Source organism: Arvicanthis niloticus, chromosome 18 (genome assembly GCF_011762505.2).
Source record: "Arvicanthis niloticus isolate mArvNil1 chromosome 18, mArvNil1.pat.X, whole genome shotgun sequence".
Taxonomy (NCBI): Eukaryota; Metazoa; Chordata; class Mammalia; order Rodentia; family Muridae; genus Arvicanthis; species Arvicanthis niloticus.
Genome location: NC_047675.1, coordinates 18,275,597 through 18,292,595, shown reverse-complemented (window position 1 = coordinate 18,292,595; position 16,999 = coordinate 18,275,597). Strand labels below are relative to the sequence as shown.

At 44.5% G+C, this 16,999-nt stretch overlaps 1 protein-coding gene across 10 annotated transcripts in view; it reads right to left on the bottom strand.

Annotated features, from left to right (window-relative positions):
- The window catches only part of Chd9 (chromodomain helicase DNA binding protein 9), a 214,173-nt gene that overhangs the window by 152,418 nt on the left and 44,756 nt on the right, over window positions 1-16,999 (bottom strand). The gene's annotated exons all lie outside the window — the stretch shown is intronic.

Here is a 16,999-nt window from a genome sequence, read left to right as displayed (position 1 = left end):
GCAAACTAGGCAAGCATTCCACCAGCTATCACATCTGACCCACTCTCTTTTCTAACACTAAGAAGAAATAGAACCTGAAGTCCCTCCCCCTTTCTCTTTCTCTTTTATTTGTGGGGGGTGGGGGAGAGATTGGGGGCTATGCACACCTTTAATGCCAGCACTAGAGAGGCATAGGCAGGCAGATCTTTGAGTTCAAAGCCAGCATGATCTACATACAGAGTGAGTTCCAGGACAGTCAGGGCTACACAGAGAAAACCTGTCTCAAAGAAAAAAAAAAAAAAGAAAAGAAAAGAAAAAGAAAAGCACTGGCTGCTTTTCCCAAAGACATAGGTATAGGTTCAGTTTCCTGCACCCACATGGTACTTCACAACTTCCTGTAACTCCAGTGCCAGTGGATCTGATGCTCTCTTCTGCCTCTGTAGGCACCAGGCACACAAGTGGTACACAGTCATACATGCAGGCAAGACACACATTAAAAAAAAAAAAAAATACAACTTAAGCTTTTAATGAAAACAGCAAAAAGTTCCATTGGTGTCCTTTCCGGATTTTTTTTTTTTTCCTAGAGTAGAGTAGATTAAGAGGGGCTATCTTGGCTAAAATGTAGCAGGATACAGAGGTGCATGCTTGTGACCTCAGCACTCAGGAGGTAGAGGTGAGAGGAGCAGAAGTTCAGAGTCAGTCTCAGCTACATAGCAAGTTAAGGGCCAGCCTGAGCTACATCTACATGAGACCCTATGCTTGAGATCCTACCATCACAACTACTTTCACCACAGAGAGACTGAGAGAGACAGAGACAGAAATACCAAAAAACAGAGAGAAAAAAAACAGAGACAGATGTATATATATATCTATATGTGTGTGTGTATGTGTATATATATGTATATATATGCATATACAGAGAGATGTATATATAATATATATGTATATATATATACACATACACACAGAGAGAGAATACACACACACACACACACACACACGTATGATATATATAATCAGAGAAATAAATGTCTAGGGCCAGTTTGCTTCACAGACAATCTGGATTCTACTTTTTTTTTTTCAGTACTAACAATTGAACCCAGGGCCTTCTATCTGCTAGGCAGGCGCTCTACACTGAGCTATAGTCCCAACACTTAGTAGCACGTATTTCATAGACCTGTACACTAATGGCTTATTCTCAAGTGAACGTTGGCAAGAGGATAAAAGACTAAGGGATTAGACAAAATCCTCTGAGTATCAAATTTGTAATGCATTTTTCCCCTTTAGCCTAATGTCGTCGAAACTTCTCTCATCAGCAGCAATTTTAGGCTAGTAAAGTGACACTGTCACTGTCTGCCACACATTACCGAGGTTCCTTCTCCGTGTGGTTCCTTTGCAGAGTGTGTATTATTTGGCAAGGACACACAGAGTCATTTGTGTAAGTGATAAGAAAGGTCGGGCTGCCACTTCTCACAATCTGCTAATCCCGTGCTAGATAACTGAGAGTAGCCTGTATCTTTTCTGTTTCTTAAGTACACAGCCTGTCTTGTCTGGGCCTCTTCACCTATATCCTCTGCTTTCCTGTGTTTACAAAAGCCTAGACGCCCCTCCTCCACCTCCTGGTCTCAGGAGGAACTTGGTACCTCCAGCTAGACTTCCTTTGCCCCAGTCTCTTCTTACCACTTATCACATCCTGATTACCTGTTTATTATTTGTCTCCATCTACTAGAAAGAAAATAGCTTGAGGCATAAATAGGTCCGGTGTGGTTTCTCACAGTACTCCCAGTACCCGACTGCTCCATAAATGTGTATTTTACAGAGAATGAATTGTTCCTTAAGACATGACTAGTGTTCTAGCAGAAACAGCTGTTGCTGCCACAACAACAACTGGAGAAACACCTGGGAGGTACGGCACATGCTTGATGTGCGGGGCTCAGAATCAGGGAAAACAAAATACCTGCCATTTAATAAGCTCTAGACACTGAACACTTCGGTCGAAAGTTCTGGGTTCGAGGCCAACCTAGTCTACAGAGTGAGTTCCACGACAGCCATGACTACACAGAGAAGCTCTGTCTTCAAAAACCAAAAACCAAATAAACAAACAAACAAAACCACAAACAAACAAACCAAAGGCTAGAGAGATGGCTCAGTGGTTAAGAACACTTGGTTGTTCCTGCAGAGGACTCAGGGTTGGTTGCTAGCACCCACATGGTATCTCACAACCATTTGTAACTACAGCTCCACAAGATCTAATGTCCTCTTTTGACCTCTGCTGGTCCCAGGCACAAAAGTGGTGCACAGATATGTATGCAGGCAAAACACTAATACACATAGAAATAAAATACCCTTTTTTTTAAAAAATGAGACAGGGTTTCTCTGTGTAGCCCTGGCTGTCCTTGAACCCTCAGAGATCCACCTGCCTCTGCCTCCTAAGTGCTGAGATAAAGGAGTGTGCCACAAAGTATTGCAAGCAAAATAAAATTTGTTAAAAAGTTTTCAAACCTTATTTTATGAGTCAAACATGCTGTCTCCAACCTATAATCTCAAGCAGGTATGAACCTGGAAGATGAAAAGTTTGAGACTAGACTCAGCTACATACTAAGTTCAAAGCCAACCCAGGCTGTATAGTAAGATCCTCTCTCAGAAACAATAAAAGATAAAAAAAAAAAGCCTTGCTGTGTGCTATATGGTTTGAATACATCTCTCAAAAGTCCTCATGATAGAAACTTAATCCTCAACTCCATATATGCTGATGGCGTTTGGAGGTGGGGCCTTTAAAGTAGGATTAAATGAGGTTTTAGGGGTGAGCCCCCCCCAACAGTGTTGATGACTTTACAAGACAGACGTAGACCAATTTGTTTGTTCTATGTGATGTCCACTGCCACAGCATGATGTAAGAGAACCTCTGCTAGTTGACAAAGTAGATACGAGTGCTATGCCTTTGGCCTCCAGAACCCTGAGCTACATACATTTCTAAGTAAATTAAATTATCTAGTGTCAGATGTTTTGTCATGGCAACAGTAGGCAGAGGAAGACACTGCATAATAACATCTCCAGAGAAACTTGAAAACTATCTTTACTCATGCCCTGCCCACACCTAGGGGTGATGGGCTTTGTCATGAGGATGTTAAAACTCTGCACGTAGTGACTTGTGCAGAGAGGAGAGAAAAATACTACTCTAGGCTGCTTTAGGGGTGTCACTGAGTGGCAGAACCCTTGTCCCATGTGTTCGACAAGATAAAGCATGTCTATCATCTTGGCATTCAAACAGGAAGATTGTGATCTCCAGGCCAGCCTGAGCTACAAATGAGATCATTTCTAAAGAAAAAAAAAGTGGGGGCAGGGGGCAGATGGGGAAGGAAATGGCTTTCAATGGGAAGAAACTGGAAGCCATTCTCCTGTTCTCAGTAGCAAGGTCAAATGACAAACCTGCTGTGGGATCTCTCAGCTCAGAACTTGGGTGGCCAAGCAGGAAGATCATGGGTCTCAGGCCAGCTTTAGCTAAAGAGTGAGTTCAGAGGCCAGCCAGGCCTATGTGTTTCTACAGTGGGACCCTGTCTCAAAACAACAATAAACAAACCAACAAATACCAAAGGGCCAGAGGACTGGAGTACAAAGCAAAGGTTACAAGATGAAAAGACAATTATCTGAACCATAGCGCAAGCTGTCACTGACTAACTGATCAGCAAGTTTTCTCGAGCTCGAAGTGAGGATAGCACCTCTGCCGCCTTCCTGGTTGTTCCTTATAAAAATGCTCATAAGTATTCCCTGAAAGTACTAGAGTGTGCAAGTGAAAATTAGTAGTCTTCTGTCTTGGAGGCGAACTTAAAGGAAAACCAACAGTGGTATTTTAGGTGGGAAAGAAAACTGGGCTGGAATTTGGGGTTGTTGGACGTGAGGTTAGGCCTCTAATGGTTCACTGAGCCCCTGATAACACCATCCGCTCACAATGGAAGAAACCAAACTAGTGGAGATCCAACTGCAACCGACAGGACAAAGGAAATGCCTTAAATTCACAGTGGTGCTGTAGGGGGTATCTCAGGCAGGAATGATAGCTCACACCTTAGTCCTAGCATTTGGGAAACAGAGGCAGGTGAAACTCTGTAAGTTCGAGACCAGCCTGGTTGACATAACAGGTTACAGACCAGCCAGGGCTAAATAGTGAGACCCTTGTCTCTGTGTGTAGCAGATTCGTTAAGATACTAGATGAAATAGAAGGTTAGAACTTAGAAAGCTAATTGCATTGCCCTACCCTACCTAGGGCTGCTACATGCTAGGAGATTAGCCAGGGGGTACTGGAGAGGATCCCCTCACAAAGCCTAAATTTCTATTATGCCTTAGAAAAGTGCTAAGTTAAAAAAAAAAAAAAGTCCTATAATCAGTAATTGTTTTGCATCTTCTCCACACATAATCCCACTAGGGACTCAGAACCCCTTAAGGTAAGTGTGAAAAAAAACAGGTTTCTTTACATCAGGGGAAACTCAGCAGGAACATTTGAAAATCAACAGATTCTACCCCATATCTAAAATTCTTTCATTCCCACTGGAAAAAAATCCAGGTCATTTGAAAGGGCAATTTAAACTCACGGATCCTCTGATCGGTCCAGATTAGGGCCCTGAACAATAAGCACTGTGTGTTAGCAGCTTCCCTTCAAGGCAGTTTCTGTAGCTAAGAAGCTCTGGAAAGCTGAAGTTGAAAGCGGTTTGCTAGAGGATCTGAACACTTCAGCTTCAAACAAGAGTCTTCCAGCCACCTGACTTCTCAAAGTAACCTGCAACCTTAGAGAAAGCCTGGGGAAAACATGGTGGACAGGCATGCATCGCAGTCTTGGTGGTCCAGGCTTGCTTGGACCTCTCCCAGCCTTAGTTTCTCTATTTTAACAACAAGAACGACGACGACGACGACAAAAAGACAAAATTGCCTTTTTTGCAGTTATTATTTTGAATCTTAGACATAATCATCATATCCTGTTATCAACAAATTGTGGCTCTTTTTTTTTTTAAGTGTTATCTAGCCGAGCCTTGACCTTCAAATGTTCCTGCTGTGGGCCTACTAAGTGCAGGGATTATAGGCTAGGGGCCAATACATCTGACCTCAAAGATAACACTTTAAAATGGATTGGTTGTATTCAGATTTGTGTAAGTTGAGCTGAGTAACTGGAGAGTGGAGATCCCTGGGCAATGTTAGTGGATCTCATCAAAACATACAGCTCAACAAGGCTCTGTTGCTAGTGAGTTTGTTTTTTGTTTTTCTTTTGTTGATGGTAGGTTTCATTCCTTTGTTTTGCTGTTTCCTTTTTTTTTTTTTGGTTTTTCGAGACAGGGTTTCTCTGTGTAGCCCTGGCTGTCCTGGAACTCACTCTGTAGACCAGGCTGGCCTCGAACTCAGAAATCCGCCTGCCTCTGCCTCCCAAGTGCTGGGATTAAAGGCGTGCACCACCACTGCCCGGCTTTGCTGTTTCCTAAACTGGCTCCAAACTCCTGGATTTAAGCCTCTCAAGTAAGAGGAACTACATCACCATATATGACCTGGAATGCTTTTCAGTAGCAGATATGATTACAATATTTATAAGGAATATAACACTAGAAATAAGAACATGTCTATCTGTTCACCAATTAAAAAAAAAAAAAAAAGGTTGGGGATGGTGGTTGCATGTCTTTAATCCCAGCACTGGGGAGCCAGGGAGGCAGAGACAGGCAGATCTCTGTGAGTTCATGACCAGCCTTGTCTACATAGGATGTTTTAGAACAGCCAGGGCTACATAGTGAGACCCTCTCAAAAATAAATAAACAAATAAACAAACAAACAAATATAAAAAAAGAGATCTAAAAAAAAATCTAGTAATCGTCCTATAATTCTCTCTGTGTTTGTCTGTGTGCACGTGTTTATGTTTGTGCACAGGTGTATGTGTGGTGTACAAGTGTGTAAGTGTGCCTGTTATGTGTGGGTGTACATACTGGCTTTGCCTTTGCTCTACCATTCAACTGCACCCCAAGCCTTCCCTATAATGCATGAGAACAACTCGTTTATCTGTGGCTAGGGACAGACCCGGTGACAACTGGGAGCAGACAAGCAGCAATAGACAAACGGAGAGAAGCTGATACAGTGAAGCTGAGCCGCTAATGCAGATCTTCAAACTTTAGGAAAACACACTCCTCGGATTTTATTTTTAAACTTTTGGCAGAAGTCCAAGATTTAAAACAGAAAAAGCAAAAAGCCAGAGAGAAAAACAGAACAAAGGCTCAGCTGTCGTTCTGAAAGCCTCGGGGTCCCTCCACCATTCCCCAGCTCTGGAGAACATCTCTGAAGCTGTGCTGGACTTAGAGGACATGTATTGGAACCCTTGAGTCCGTGCCACTCTGCAGAGGAGGAAATTAGAGCTCTGGGTGGCAGGGTTTACACACAGTGGCACATCTTTCCCAGTCTGCCAGGATGACTCAGTTATTACTACTTTCTCCAGAATAACCCAGGACTAAGCAGATGACACAGAACCTTGGCAGCGGTTCTCCAGCCACCAGCTTGATCAAACTTCTGTCTTTTGCCTCATTCTTCTTGTCTTGTGAGATAGGGTCTCTCTGCGTAGCCCAGGCTGGCCTTAAGCTTAAGATGCTCTTGCCTCTGCCTCTCAGGAGATACGACTAGAGGCACATGCCACCGTAGGTCTTTGCCCATCTTTTTAAATTATGGCCCTCGTTATACAAAAATTATTTGTTCGTGTTAAAGATTATAAATTCACCTGCACTCCTGAATCACCAACATTTAAAAGTCAAAGTGTTCTACCTAAAAAGCTTAGACTCCTGAGTTTCTAGAGATTCAGTAACTTGAGCTCTTACTCTCAGTAAGAGCCAAGCATCTCAGAGCCAAGCAGAAGTGTGCACGCTACAATTGTTATGTCCCACACGTCCTGTACACTTGCTTGTGTCCAGTTTGGTCTGGTCCCTACGAACATTTATGCTTGTCACTATGGTCTAAAGCTTATGGCCACAGAAGCTTGTCGGAAGGAGTGAGTTTTTAGGAACAAAGATAAACCAAGGATGCAGAGGGATCATTCAGTCTCCAAGATGGAGGAGACGTTGTCATAAATACCGCTGTTTTCCCATGCAGTTGAGAAGAAAACCTCACAGTGGTAACACGTGCCTGTAACTCCAACACATGGAAAACTGAAGCAAAGGGATCACTGTAAGCTTAAAGGCAAGCCACATGTGGTGCCACACAACTTCAATCCCAGCACTCAGAAGGCAAAGGCAGGCAGATCTCTGTGAGCTGCAGGCCAGCCTGGTCTACATACTGAGTTCCAGGACAGCCAGAGCTGCATAGTGAAACCCTGACTTGAACACCCCTTCCCCTGAAAAACAAACAACAAACACACAAAAACAGAAAAGCAAACCAAAGAAGCAATTTCAAGGCCAGCCTGGGCTACATAGTGAGTTCCAGGCCAGCATGAATATTTATTTTTGTTTTATGCATATGGGTGTTTTGCTTGCTTGCTTGTATGTCTGTACACCATGTACATGCTGGGCTCACAGAGACCAGAAGAAACTGATAGGTCCATTGGAACCAAAAATCACAGAAGGCTAGCCACCATGTGGGTGCTAGGGATTGTACCCAGGTCCTCTGGAAGAACAGACAGTGATTTTAACTACTAAGCCAACTCTTAAAAACAACTTAAGCAATAATAACAAAAGCAAGCAAAAAGGAAGGAAGGAAAAGAAGAAGGCAACTTTCAGGCTCCTCCTCTTGTTTGCTTTTCTGAGGCTGCTACCATAAGGTAGTCACTAGTTGCTAATCGGATTTCAGGGCTTGCAACTGCCAGATAACAGCGCAATTCCTAACAGGCCCAACTCCTCCTCACTCCTTGGAGGTGCATCATTAAACCACACAGCAGAGAGGTGGAGCTTAGCTCAGGGCTGCACCCTTACCTAGCTTGTGCAAGCTGCTGTGTTTGATCTCTCCTGAAAGGGAACCACCCAGGAGCCTGTTCCCTGCACCCCAGCAGGCCGCCCGCCTGTTCTCAGTGCTCTGGAGAGAGGAGGCTGAGTTCCAGGGTTGTCTCTTTATTGTTGCTGTTTCTGATTTCTCTCTCTCCTCTGGAACAGGAGGTCCGGGCCATAAACATTTCTATTTGTTCATTGCCATGTTACAGGACCCAGACTCACAGTATGTACTCAGTAAACGGTAAACAAATGAACTTGTCCTACACAAGCCCAGGTAACAAAGTGACTATTATTTTGAAAAGTTTCAGTGGGGTTTCTGAATGGTAGTGGTGAGTACATGTTTACTGCATATGTATGTATGTATGTATGTATGTATGTATGTATGTATGTATGTATGTTATGTATGTATTTCAGGGTGTGTGTTGGTGTGCATATCTTTTTTGTTTTGTTTTTGCAAGACAGGGTTTCTCTGTATAGCCCTGGCTGTCCTGGAACTCACACTGTAGACCAGGCCGGACTGGAACTCAGAAATCCGCCTGCCTCTGCCTCCCAAGTGCTGGGATTAAAGGCGTGAACCACCACTGCCTGTCTAAATGTGTAACTCGTGATCCTCCTGCTTCTGCCTCCTTCTGCAAATCCTACTGGAGTGCACCACCAGAACCGGTGCATATCTTTTTATTATGGTGTAAGTGGTGGTCACAGGATAACTTGTGAGAGCTGGTTCTTCTCTTGTCACCTCAGTTCCTCAGATTGGATAGAACTTGAGTTGTCAGGCTTGGTGGCAAGCACCTTTACCTGCTGAACCATTTCATAGGCCCCTACAGACCTTCCTGCTTCTTGATTATGGGACAAGATCTCAGTAAACTGTACAGCCTGGTCTGCACTGTGCTCTGTTCTAATCAGCTTTCCAAATAGCTGGGATCCCAGGCCTATATCACTAGGTCCAGCTGTGTACATATCTTTTGCAATAAATTTACACAGCTCCAGGCAGGGGAGATGGCTCAGTGGTTAAGACCACTGACTGTTCTTTTGGCGGACCCAGGTTCAGTTCTCAGCACCCACATGGTAGCTCATAACTGTCTGTAATTCCAGTTCCAGAGAATCTGAGACTCTTACACAACATACATGCAGGCAAACAACAATGCCCATAAAAATAAATTTAAAAAAAAAAAAAAGATGTTAAAAAGTTTTACAGCTGGGCAGCGGTGGCTCATGCCTTTAATCCCAGCACTTAGGAGGAAGAGGCAGGCAGACCCTGAGTTTGAAGCCAGCCTGGTCTATAGTGAGTTCTAGGACATCCAGGGCTACACTGAGAAACTCTGCCTTAAAAAACAAAACAAAGGAGGAGGAGGAGGAGGAGGAGGAGGAGGAGGAGGAGGAGGAGGAGGAGGAGAAGGAGGAAGAATAGGAAGAGGAGGAAGCAGCAGCACCACCACCACTACCACCACCAAAGGTGCAGTTAGTTTGAAAAACTAACAGTGAGCTCCAGCTGAGGACTTCTTGGTTCATGATGGCAGAAGCAGAACAAAGAACCAATTTGTCGGGAATCAGCACCTTGAAAATTGCTCTTCTTCTCCTTCTTCTCTTTACAAATGAGTCTAGAAGGGTTGTGAGATAATCTGGGATGCTGAATGTGATGATTTCCTTCCTTCCTTCTTTCCTTCCCCAAATACTACGCTGTATCTCTAGCACTGGAGGTGGGGTAGGGTGAAGGGTAATACACAGAGCTGTCCCCTACACACGTTGTGGCCCGGATTTTTGTCAGGGTCATCTTTACCTAGACTGTGAGCCTCTCTTCCTTTCCTCTGAGCAAACATGAATGGGTGACTTCACAGTGAGATCCTGTCTCAAAACTGAGATGTAATTTGCAGAAGGTGCAAAGGATGTTCCTAACTATTTTATAGCACCACCTTCAGCCATCCCTTGGGCAGCAAATTTACCATGCTATTCTGTTGGCGTTTAGGACTTTTTGACTATGTTTCAGCTCTTCAGAGTCACACCTGGAGGACTCTGCTTCACTTCCCAAGCACAAAGCTCAGAAAGCCAGAACCTCTGGTTCCAGTGTCGTAACCCAGCATAGCACAGAGTTCAGCTAGATAAAAGTAACTAGAGAATCCCCAGGCCAGTATGGATGAATGTGTGACACCCATGGACAGTAAGAAACAGTAAGATCACTTCAACACAAAGAAAACTCCCATTCAGAACCGCTGAGTTCTGCTGAGACCAGGGATAGACATTACCCATCGAAACTTAAAACCCCGAGCCTAATAAATACATCAAAAGAAGTTAGAATACAAGAGGTGACCTTTCTTTGAAATAGTTGCACTTATGAAATTTTCTGCATTGCTTTGTTGTTGTTATTGTTGCTACTGTTGCTGCTGCTGCTGCTAGGATTCAAATTCAGGGCCAGTGCAGGCTAAGAAAGTTCCTCTTTCATACATGGCAGGCATTGAATTAGACATTGAGGAAGACACCCCCCCCCCCAGCCCCTTTGGACATAGCCTTTTAGCAAAACCTCAAACCTAGTCTTTTTTAAAAGTTGCAAACTAAGCCAGCTGCAGTGGACCATGCCTGGAATTCCAACACTTGAGAAGCTAATGAAGGAGGATTGAAAGTTTGAGGCCAGCTTGGGATACACAGCAAGCTCTGGGCCAGTTTGGACATGAGATTTTAAAGATAAATAGATAAGTAGATAGATAGATAGATAGATAGATAGATAGATAGATAGATAGATAGGTGGGTGTATGGATGAAAAAAGTAGTCTAGCATGATGGTGTACTCAGGAGGCAGAAGCAGACCGATCTTTCGAGTTCAAGGCCAATCTGGTATACATATTGAGTTCCAGGACAGCCCAAGACTTCAGAGAGAGATTCTGTCTCAAAACAAACAAACAAACAAACAAACAAACAAACACCGAAACAAAAAACACCCAATAAAAAGAAAAGAAAGTAAAACACAACCAAAGTTGTGCATGCACCCATGTGTGCAGGAGCCCATGGAGGTCAGACGAAAGGTCAGATTCCTTACAACTGGAGAAAGAGACCACTGTGAGCTGCCATGTGGGTATTAGCAACTGAACCCAGGACCTCTGGCAAAGCAGCATGTGTTCTTAACCACTGAGCCATCTCTCTAGCTCCCACAGTTTCATACACACACACACACACACACACACACACACACACACACACACACCACATAACAATAATAAAGAAAGAAAAAAGATGACCTGATTTTGAGAGGCAGGTATGAGGAGGGTTGGAGGGAAGAGGAAGGTGAATGATATTTTAACGGAATTTATAAATGGTAAACAACAACAACAAATGATTGTCTGCTTGCAAAAAAAAAAAAAAAAAAAAAGTAGCACTAGATAACTGGGGTGGGCCTGGGAAGATATCTTCCTGTCATCTTTTCAAATTTTAAAGCAAACAAATATAATTCCTATTCAAAATAAATACAAATTCATTTTTATTTTATGGGTTTTTTGTTTGTTTGCTTGCTTGTTTGTTTGTTTGTTTTTGTTTGTTTGTTTTTTTTGTTTGTTTGTTTTTTTTTTTTTTTTTTTTTTTTTTTTTTTTTTGGTGTTTTGAGATAGGGTCTCTTTCTACATAACCCTGGCTGTCCTGAAACACACTATGTAGACCAGGCAGGCCTTGAACCCCTAGAGATCCACTATGATTCTCCCAAGTGCTATGATTACAGACAAGAGCCACCACACCCTAACTGTGTGATCAGAAGCGTAAATAAAATCATTCAGAGCAAACAGATCAGAACACTCCGGTCCTGTCTCCTCAGCTGCTGGATAACTGAGCAGGTCCCCTAGTCTTAGTTGTCTGCCTGAAAATAACACCAGTTACAAGATGCTTTGAGAATTAAGTAAGGACAGCTAAACAACGTGCTGTGCACAGAGCGAACTCACAAACTGGCTTTCCCTTCCCTGAGCTTTGGGCCATCCCGCTTTAATGAGGGACGCTTCACTGCTGTGCTCATATGCACAGTACTGCTGTGCTGTACTCTCTCTGTCTTGCCTGCCTTTCTTTTCCTTCTTCCCATGCAGGGTAACTCACGCTGGACAACCACGTTGCTGAATTACGCCCTCATCCCTTAGGGCTTTTGGAGAGTCTCGCTGTGTAGCCCATGCTGGCATCGGATTTGGGATCCTCTTGCGTCAGTTTCCAAATGCTAGGATTCCAAGCAATGTGCCACTGCACAGTGTTCAACGGAAGTGCTTTGGTGTCACGCCTGGAACCCCAGATCTCAGGAGGCGGAATTAAGATGACCGAAGGTAGCTTAAGCAGCGAGAGAAGGTTGGAACACCAGATCCTGCTTTATTAAGCCAGGTGTGCTGGCGCTTGCATTTGATCCCAGCACCAGGGAGGCAGAGGCAGGCCAACCTGGTCTAAAGAGCAAGTTCCAGGCAGGACAGGCAGGGCTACACCCTGTCTCAAAAAACCAAAATTAAAAATAATCTGTTTTAAAATGAAACTCTTAGCCTAGCGTGGTGACACAGGCCTTTAACCTTTAACCCCACACTCAGAAGGCACAGGTGGGATGATCTCTGTGAGTTTAAGGCCAGACTGTTCTAAATATGGAATTCCAGGACAGCCAAGACAATACAGAGAGAACCTTTCTAAAACCAAAACAAAAAATTAATGATAATGGAAACAATGGCAATTGTTCTCAACATCATCAGAGACAGAGGACTCAAAAATGGGAACCCACAGGTGAACAGGGTGGTTTCGGTCCCTTCCCTCAAGAAACTTAAGAAACAGGCCTAAAATCACCTGCCACTTATCCTACATGCAGACAAACTAAGACTTAATAAATTCAATGAAGAGCTAGGGAGGAAGCTGCTGTGGTTTTGCATTTATTTGCAGGGTATGTGGGAGGCTGGACAAAAAAGATGAAAAAGCTGACAAGAGTGGTGGTTTGAATGCTTGGCCCAGGGAAGAGCAGTATTAGGAGGTGTGGTCTTGGAGGAGGGTGGGTGTGGCCTCGTTGGAGTGGGTGTGGCTTAGTTGGAGGATTGTCACTGTGGGGGTGGATTTGGAGACCCTCCTCCTAGCTGCCCTAACAACCTTCAGAACAACTCTCAGCTCCTCCAGCACCATGCCTGCCTCCTGCTTCCCACCATGATGATAATGGATGAAACCTCAGACCCAATTAAACGTTGTCCTTTGTAAGAGTTGCCTTGGTCATGGTGTCTTTTTACAGCCATGGAAACCCAAACTAAGACAACAAAGCAGAAACTATGCACTCCATCAGTGATGACCAGCCGGGATGATTGACAGCTCCGGATTAGAAACCACCGCTTCTCCATTGTTCTGCAGCCAGCGTCAGCCTGATCCAAACCGGCTGGAAACTACAGAACCCTATCGTATCAGAGTACACTCTAGAAACCCACTGACATTAGCTCAACAGTTCCATAGACTCTTAAACTCCACCCTCTCCAAGCTTTCATTCTTTAGGATGTTGTCCTTGCCTGGCCTATACATGGATCTTTCTGCAAATGTCACATCAGGAAGGCGGGATGGAGGCATTGGCATTGCACTGCCTGAATCTCCAACAAGGATGGGGTGTCTTAGTGAGGTGTGAAGTATAGATTATACTGGGGACCAGCTTCAGGAAAGGATGTAAAGAATTATATAACAGACAGGGATTATTACTTAGCATGCTGACACATCCCCATAATCCCAGGACCTGGGAAGATGGGGCAGTTGGGTTTCAGCAGCCAGACTTATATGGGCAAGATCCAGTGTCCAAAGCCAAACAAACCAACTTGAGGTTGCAGTTCAGTGATAGAACAGTTATTTACCTACTTAGCATATGTAAGGCCCTTGTATTCCCCTGAAATTTTTCATTTTTATATTGAATTTACATAATTTTTAATATTAAATTATTTACATTAAATCAAAATTTAGGCTATTTACTATTTGTTTATTTTTGTGTTAACGGTAGGGGTGGAGGTCAGAGGACTACTTTTGGGAGTCATTTTTTTTCTCCTACCATCTGGGTCCCAGGGATCAAACTCAGGTCATCATCAGTCTTGGTGCCAAGCCACCATAGTAACCATACTGGCTGGATTTTTTATGTCAACTTGACACAAGCTACAGTCATTTGGGAAGAAGAAACCTCAGCTGAGAAAATGACCTGATGGACAAGTCCTTGGGGCACTTGACTGGTGACTGATATGGGAGGGTGCATTCCCTCAGGGCCCAGTGATATCACCCCTGGGCTGGTCGTCCGGGATGCTCTTAGGAAACAGGCTGAATGAGAGGTAAGGAGCAAAACAGCGCTCTCCCAGGGCCCCTGCTTCAGCTCCTGCCTCAAGGTTCCCACCTCAGGCAGCGGCCCTGACTGTCTTCTATAATGACTGTGATGTGCGATAAAATAAACCAGCTGGGCAGTGGTGGTGCACACCTTTTATCTCAGCACGTGGGAAACAGAGGCAAGTGGATCTCTGTGAATGACAGCCAGGGCTGCACAGAGAAACCCTGTCTTGAAAAACAAACAAATGAACAAACAAACAAACAAATGAAATAAACTCTTTTTCCCCCAAACTGCCTTTGGTTGTGGTGTTTTATAGTGGCACTAGAATCCTAACACTTTTAGACACTCACTGAGCCTCTCACCAGCCCAGTAATTTTTAAACTAAACAACAACAATAATAATGTGATCTTAGAAAGAAGACATGCAGGGGAAGGAGGGTCCTGGGCTTCTGGCATCGTGTCCTGATATGTTGCCTGTTTTCCCCCCTTCCTCCTTTCAAACCAGGTAACTAGCACCTACCATACAGCATCCACTCTGTTTGAGGCAGTGACTTCCAAAATTCACATCCATACTTAAAAAGGGAGAGATGCCTCAGTGGCTAAGAGTCCTTGCTGCTCTTGCAGAGGATCAGTGAGGGCTTAAGTTCTGGGATGGACATGGACAGCTCCCAACCATTTCTAACTCCAGTTTCAGGGAATCGGATCTGATACCCTCTTCTGACCCCCTCAGGCACCACGCATGCTATGTATACATATGCATATACATACATATATGTATATACACGCATATACATATATGTATATACACACACATATATATATTTGAATATATCTTTAAAAAAAAAAAAAGAAGAAGAAGCTGGGGGCTGGAGGTATAGCTAGTTGCTAAGAGTGCTGCCGTAGCATGCAAGAAACCCTGGGTCTGATCCTGCGCATGTTATAAATCAGGTATTGTGGTGCAATCCCACTTTTTGTGCTTGTAACCCCGGCACCTGAGAATGTGAGGTAGGAGGAGCCGAAGTGCAAGGTCACCCTCATTGTGATTTGGATCCCAGCCAGAGGTACTGGAAACCTTGTCTAAATCTAAATGAAAACTGCTCAGGCTAAGGGTGTTGCTTGGTGATAGAGAGCCTACTGGGTATCCTGAGATCCTGGCTTTTGCGCCTCAGAGGGGAGAAACAAACAAAAGCGATGTTTAAAAGTGCACCTTATCTGCAGGCTCTTACCTAAACTCCGATAAGCATGCAGCCTGTCTTATATAAGGGAAGAAAACAAGGTATGACTAACTTATGGGGCTGTCTGCTTGATATGGTAGATGAACTTAAAGTCAGAGGTGACGCCGGCTCTTGTCCCCTCCTCCATCCCTTCCTGAGACAGTCTCGTGCAGCCTCAGATTCTCTATGTAACTGAGGATTGCTGTGAACTTCTGATTCCCCTGACTCTAATTCCCAAGTATTGGGGTTATGGGTGCAAGCCACCCTTCCTGGATCTCAGCTCTTCGTCTTTTATCATTTACTTACTTATTTTTGTTGGTTTCTGTGTTTGGGAATTTTGTCCACATGTTTGTCTATGCCTCATGCATGTATCTGGTGTCCTGGAGGCCCGAAGAGGCTCAAAGTAATGTTACTGGGAGTCAAATCTGGGTCCTCTGGAAAAGCAGCCAGTCCAGAAGCCAGTCCCCTTCCTCATTTTATTTATTTATTTGTCTATTTATTTATTTATTTATTTACTAACTATTTGCTTATTTGCTTTTTATTTTGGAGGAAAAAAAAAAAAAAAAAAACCAACCCTCTCACTAAGTTGCCCAGGCTGGCTTTGAAGCTTTGATCACCCTGCCTCAGCCTTCCAATTACCTGAGATTCCTGGCCTGTACCATCAAGTGCTTGCTCAGGTATGCACTATTATACATAATGAATACACCTTACTCGAGTCACTGGCTTTAGTGTGGACGCTGTGATTCACTGGAAGCGGTCTACTAAAATCCCCACTGGACTGAAGGACTTAACTCTGTAAGGTCACAGTACTGCTTGCTGGCTGTTAAAAGGAGGTTTTTTAGAATGCCTCTGGATCCAGAGCTCTTTCCATCTCAAAGGGGACTGTGATCTTTGGCTAGCAGTCACCTTTTTTCCGGCACTGTGCCCAGGGATGGGGCTCCAAGTTTGACTCTGACTCTTCTCTCAGTTCCCTTTCCCACAGCACCCCCATGGCCCTATCATTCAGAGGACACAAAGACTGCACAGGCCTGCACAAAGAACCCATACACGATAAGTAGAGGCCATTCCGTGGTTAATGTAGGGATGAGAACTTGCTCCCTGCGTGTGTTTTCCTAGGCTGACTGACCAGATGAATCACCAAGGTTTGTCCCGTTATTGGCATCTTAACTCACGTCTCCCCTTTGGGTGGGCGGGTCATGTCGCCAGCCACAATGGCATTTGTCCCGTACCACTTTACCTCCTCACAGCAAAGCATGGCCTTGAGCTGGCATCACTGGGGGGGGGGGGGGAGGGGGGCGGTGAGTCTGCAGCTCCCAGTGACTAGCTGTCGGCTTTCCCAGCTGACTCAGCTTGCCACCACCCTCTTCAGCCACCCGCCTGCACACAGCCTCCAGCCTCTTAACTTTCCATTTCCAGGCCTCTCGCTGCAGGGAGGGAGCGCCCCTCCCCGCTGCCCGGGGCGTCTGTCTGCAGCCGGGGCTGCCAGGGCACCATGCCCGCTGCTGCCTGGCGGGCCTTGTCTCGGGACAATTACAATCTACCGTCACGGAGTTCGGAATATAGGTCAAGGTGCTCTCGGAAGGGCCCAGGGGAGGATCACCTGACC